Source organism: Camellia sinensis, chromosome 13, assembly GCF_055761805.1.
Source record: "Camellia sinensis isolate YWXY chromosome 13, ASM5576180v1, whole genome shotgun sequence".
Taxonomy (NCBI): Eukaryota; Viridiplantae; Streptophyta; class Magnoliopsida; order Ericales; family Theaceae; genus Camellia; species Camellia sinensis.
Window position 1 is genome coordinate 59003014 of NC_138973.1, and position 6473 is coordinate 59009486.

The 6473-nt window shown below is 35.6% G+C and overlaps 1 long non-coding RNA gene across 1 annotated transcript; it reads right to left on the minus strand.

Annotated features, from left to right (window-relative positions):
- Window positions 1–2296: 2296 nt before the first annotated feature.
- LOC145806169 (uncharacterized) lies at window positions 2297–6212 on the minus strand. Its single transcript, XR_014348894.1, has 3 exons — window positions 5182–6212; window positions 4061–4264; window positions 2297–2915 (listed from the first exon to the last, which is right to left on the minus strand). It is a non-coding gene; the product is annotated as an uncharacterized LOC145806169 (long non-coding RNA).
- Between the last annotated feature and the right edge of the window lie 261 nt (window positions 6213–6473).

Here is a 6473-nt window from a genome sequence, read left to right on the forward strand (position 1 = left end):
CGAGCAAACTCCAGATGGGGGTGCAAGGCGTGAAGGATTACCTTCTATCCCTCCCATGGCGGACTTGGAGTCCCAACGACATAACCCCATGAGAGATACTAGGGAAAGACGGACACACAGCCCCCGTCACTCTCGTTCACAAAGTCCTGACAGGCAAAGGCGGAGGATTGATCCTCAAGTTCTGGAGGACCGCGTGAAAGAGCAAGATGAATTAATAAGGAAGATGGCGGCCGACATGGAAGCCTTGAAGCGCCAAATGAAGGGAAAAAAAGTGGCGACAGGAGAGGGGCGCAAAAACAAGATGCCCCCTCGCCGTTCAGAAGACCATGGAAGGCATTCAACGCCATCACAAGCAGAAAGTAGAAGCCTCAGGACAGGCGATACTCAGTCTGGAACCTCCAGAACTCGTTACTCCAGGTCTGAAAGAACGAGATCATTGAGGTCTTACACAGAAGGAAGTACCTATCGACCCTCACACTCGCACCAAACATCATCCAAACAGACGGAGTTGCCCAAATCATCCGATTTGCGGATCATGCTAGAAGAAAAGGCACGATGGAAGGAGGACACCAGGGTGCGCGACCCTCACAAAGTTTCTGCCCTTCAACGATTGGCTCATCGATCGCATGAAAGCGTCGAGGTTGGAATGCCATTACCACGCCCTGCTTACGAACCAACGGACAAAGCATTAGCAAGGCTGCAAAACTCGCCGTTCGTTCCAACAATCGAAAACGCGCCCCTACCTACAGGCTTCCTTCAGCCCAAATTCACTACGTATGAAGGGAAGACGGACCCTTACATTCACCTAAGCCACTTCCGCCAAGTTATGGCGGTATATCGGCGAAACGAGGCCCTAATGTGCATTCTCTTCCCATCTAGCCTTGGCGACCTAGGCTTGACTTGGTTCGAGAAACTTCCAAAGGGCAGCATAGCCTCTTGGGCGCAATTGGCAGAGGCGTTTGTCACAAGGTTCAGAACAAACACCAAAACCCCGGTGGAGATTGACCAGTTACTCTCCATCGACATGGGTGAAAAGTGACACTAAGGTCCTACAATAGCCGTTACTGGGAGACATTCAACCAAATTGAGGACTGCCCCACCAATCTCGCCATTGCACAGTACACTACAACAAATTTGAGATTTAAAGATGAAACAAATTTGTCCCAAAATGTATATATTTCGTCACCCAAAGTAATTACGATGAACATTTTTCGTCACCCGTTTTGTCGCCAAAGGGTCGTCGCTAAAGGGTCTTAGAGACGAAAAAAAAAAATTCGTCATTGAAAATGATAAATTTATGACAAATTTTTTTGTCTCCAATACACTTTTTTGGGAACATACTTGTAAGTAATTAGCGACAAAATATTTTGTCATTAAAGGAGAAATTAGAGACAAAAGTATTTCGTCATAAATATAAGAAATAGAGACGAAATAATTTTGTCACGTTTAATATAAATGAAGACGAAAATTTTTTGTCAAAGAAGCTACCAATAGAGACAAAAACAAATTCATCATTAAAAATGAAAAATTTGTGACGAATTTTTTTGTCTCCAATACACTCTGTTGGGAACATACTTGTAAGTAATTAGGGACAAAATATTTTGTCATTAAAGGAATAAATTAGAAACAAAAGTATTTTATCATAAATATAAGAAATAGAGATGAAATAATTTTGTCACGTTTAATATAAACGAAGACAAAAAAAAAATTGTCAAAGAAGCTACCAATAGAGACAAAAACAAATTCATCATTAAAAATGATAAATTTGTGACGAATTTTTTTGTCTCCAATACATTCTGTTGGGAACATACTTGGAAGTAATTAGCGACAAAATATTTTGTCATTTAAAGAGAAATTAGAGACAAAAGTATTTTGTCATAAAAATAAGAAATGGAGACAAAATAATTTTGTCACGTTTAATATAAACGAAGACGAAATTTTTTTGTCAAAGAAGCTACCAATAGAGACAAAAATAAATTCGTCATTAAAAATAATGAAATAATGTCAAAAAAAATTCGTCACACATTGAGGGTAATAGTGACAAAATGTGACAATATTTTTTGTCACGACAAATTCATTTAGCGACGAAATAAAGAATTCATGACAAAATTAATCATCCACCTAAGCTAAATGAGAGACAAAAAAAAACCTTCTTTAGGGATGAAAAATTTTGTCAATAATTCCATAATATTTTTTTCCACATTATATACCTATTTTATCAAAATCTAAATTTTAGTTCAACAAATATGACCCTGTTCATGTTGAAACCTGTTGAATATAACAATTCCATCACAACTTAACCTAACCTGTTATCAACACATTTACGAATTAACAAAATGAAGATATCCATTCATCATTACAAATAATTTCATCCTAATACAATAAAATAGTGAAATATCCACAAAATATCCAAAAGTTATAACTTGTTCAATTCCACCAAAAATCCAACAATAACTAGTGCAACTGCAAAAAGTATGTGTATCCTTATCAAACAAAAATGAACATTCAAGCAAATTACATCATTGTTGCACGTCAAAAATGCCACTCTAATCCAATCTGCAAAAAAATAAATTAAAAGTTTTAGTAATTAATCAATTATACAAAAGATTAAAAACATTAGTAACTCATCAATTTACAATTAGATCAATCATACAATTTATCCCTGTAACAAACTTTTTTTGAGATTATGAGAACAAAAAATTAATTTTAAGGCTAATTCACAAATGGTGCATCCTATTAATGTGTCGTAAGTTCATACAACTTATATTGGTCCCTCCCAAGGTGCATCCCATTAATGTGTAATAGCTTACCGCGCAGGTGCTAAAGCTGAGTTATCATCACCACTGGAGAAAGGAAGAAGATCAATGAGTGTGGATGGGGGTTCCGTAGTCAGAATTATAAGCTACATCTTCACGCTATTTGCAAGGGGCAAAAAAGAAAAAAGAGAAGAGAAGCACCAGGTTAATATTGCAGAAATAGCAAAATCAAAGCCAATCAACAGTTAGGACTCTCACTAACAAATCTTCTCAATCTAATCCTAGTTGCATAAAGTCTAATAAAAGTTCAATTTCAATATCTGAAATGTTTCACTGCTTTGCCTTTGTATTACCAAGTTAGTAAAAAAAATATATGAAACCATTTGAAGCATAAAACAACCATCGTAAGTGAGTGGTAAGTCTCCCAAACACACAACAACACAACTCTCAAATGAGCCATACCAGCAAGCACAACAAGTTAACAATCATCCAAGTAGACAAATTACTACAACTAAAAGAACAACAAGGTCTTTAACACTCAATCCCTGGGATGCAAAAATTGTTTTGAGGAGAGTGATGTTGCCAAAGTTCTATGATGAACTTGTGTTGTAATGTATGACAACATTATTGGAATATATATTCTAACTAACAACATCAAATTTCCAAGAGCCTTGCAAAATATGTTCTGCCAATGCACATAAACATGAAATTTTAGAACTAATGGAATCAAGCCATATTTTACTTCAAAATAAGATATTTTCTTTTATGTACTTGTGAATCTCCATAGCATAAACAGTTACCCCATCATGAAATTATGTTTGAATTCATCATTATGCACAGAGGGGGAAAATATGGAACTCAGAACTTATGCACGAGTTCAGGCATTTTCCTACTCTATCTCCGACCAAACCAATTTCCAAGGTCCGATTTTTGTTCCTAATCTGGGATTCAGAAAAGATTAAAAAAAAACAAAAGAAGAAGAAGAAGAGAAAAAAAAGAAAAAAACACTTTTATCATTGAGAAAGGTCAGATGCATTATGTTAAAAGCATCCAGATTTAGGGCAAAATTTTCAACCCAAAAAGTAAACCAATCAACTTAGACATTCATACATGAAAAACTAAAGAAAAATCATCAGCTGAGGGAAAACCAATCCTTTCTTTATGGTCATGTCACATGGACAGTGGCAGCACATGGGTAAGACAACCAGTGTGGTTTCTTCACCTGGGCAGCAAGGACACAATGTTGCAGCAACACAGCCATGTATAAGAAAAAGCATAAGAAAGGAATAGAAGATATTTCTTACCTCAATAGAAAGGAACATACTCTTCTAGCTCCCCCCAAATAGGGGCCTATGAGCCCACCTACAGCCCCAGCTGTGGCTGTAGTAGACTGAACCAGATTTTTTTCAGCTTCTGATGGTTTAACCATTACTGGCTAACCAAGAAGAGGCTGGCTAGAGAGTGCTATTGCCATAGGGACTGGCATTGCATCAAAAAATTCAATATAACTGCAAAGAAGCTGCATTAGCATCTAGATGGTACTAAGAAGGGAAATGGACATTGATTAGATGTGAAAGTGAATACAATAATAAGATTAACAAATGATGCTGCCCAGTCTAAACATATTTTTTTCCTTTTTTGGAGGTGGGTGGGGAATATATTATTAACCACACCATCAAACCCACTAACTTGCAGGGGATACAACAAGCAATAAATGGAATGGACCATTATGACTTATAGAATATACTAGCAGTATACAATTTAATGAACTCGAATCGTACAATCAAACACTCTTTAATTGTTATTGATCAAATATCTATTAATGCGTGGAAGCACTAGGGAAAGTAAACAATTTCCACTAATAAATGAAATATGAGACATCAAAGCAAATACCATTCTTCACCAAAAAAAAAAATGTCCTTCAGTTTTTTTCCACAATATTCACCCTTAATATTTTAAAATCACTAGAATAATACAAATCCATTAATAGCTACGCAATGTTTAAAACATTTCTCCATTACCGAAACCAAATTTTAACCAATGCAATTTCATGAAGCCCATCCCCAAAACCAAAAAAAACAACTTGGCGAGTTTACATTGTGTGGGGGAGGAGGGTGAAAGAGAAGGGCAGGGGGTCATCATCTATCTTACAAAGCATTGGACTTGGCCTTACTGCAATTTTGTTAGCCCATAATTACTTGTCAATTTAGCATGTAGACTTTTTCAATATGATTAGTGTGTCTTTTGCTCTGTCATCTTCACTTGTTGATAACAGCCTTAGTTGTTAAAAGAAGTGTAGACTTCTATCTTTGACCTCATTACGAGATGACAAACCTCCACTAATGATAGAATTAAAATAGTTATAGCATAATAAAAAATTAAATTGAGATAATTTTTTGGCCATGGAAGGAAAAATTGAACTTACCCAACTCTCTTGGAATGACTTGAATTGCGGTCCATTATAAGGCGTACATCTCAGACCTGGAACTGTAATTCAACGGTATTAGAAATACTCAACACAAATAATTAGTTCACCATCAAACGTAATATACCATCACATATTACGTTATAGCCCCACAGTGAGTAGCCCAAGAAGCACGAAACTTAGGAAGTGGATACATCATACATGACAATATTGACACGGTAGGAAGTGGATACATCATACATGATTTACATTAACACTCTAACTAGCCATACTTGAAAATGACATAAAGGGGTAAAAAAGTGCAAGTAACCATGATAGACTACAATGCTTAGTACATACTGCAGTGATGCATCAAGGCTAACTGAAAATTCATTTTCAAAGATAAATCCAAGTGACAGTATTGGAGAGCAAAGTAATGATTGTTGGGCCCCTTTCCTAAGGTCTTAAATTTTCTGGACTACTGGTGTTTGTCTAATAAGGTGTCAAACCACAGGTTAATAAAGGTCTTAGGTTCAAGTTCTATATATGCATTTGTTTCCTTGTTGGCATTTTGCTTCTCCATATGTTAGGATGTTTTCATCTCCACATGCAAGACGGGATTGCACATGACGAGGGTGTCGGAGAGCTCAATATGCATTGTTGGGCCTCTTTCCACACAACTTGACCTTTTGGGATTAGTGGCGATCTAACAGAAGTAACATATAAGGTTGAATTCATCAATAAGCTAGGTGTTATATGAGCAGTCCCTCGAAAAGTTAGATATCATAATAAGTTGATAGCATGCATTATGAGATACAAATAAAAAATAAAATCAAAACTATAAAATATAAAAATTATAAAATTATAATCTGTAAATCACTTAAATATACTAAACAATTCAAACATTCTGAATTCCATAATTTCATTCATATTTCTTATGCTAATGAAATAAAAGAAAAACATTTACCTTAATAATCACTTGATTTCAAGAATCAGGGCCTAAAATGAATAGATGAGAGTAGAATCCAATCTTTGTTAAACAAATCTAACCTAAAACAGAGTAGATAATTACACATACACCAGATTAGCAGAGCAGAACAGCATATATAGCAGATACACCAGAACAGAGAACAACAACAAACTATTGAGCTAAAATTACCAAGAAGTGGCATATAATTACCTTTAGAAGCATGGACTAGAATAACAATTAAAGATTTCTTCTTTTCCAATTCAAGAAGTGTGTTTAAGCAAAAATACAAAAGAATCAAGTTCCAACATTTCAATTAACGATGATGAGGGGGAAAAAACTTTAA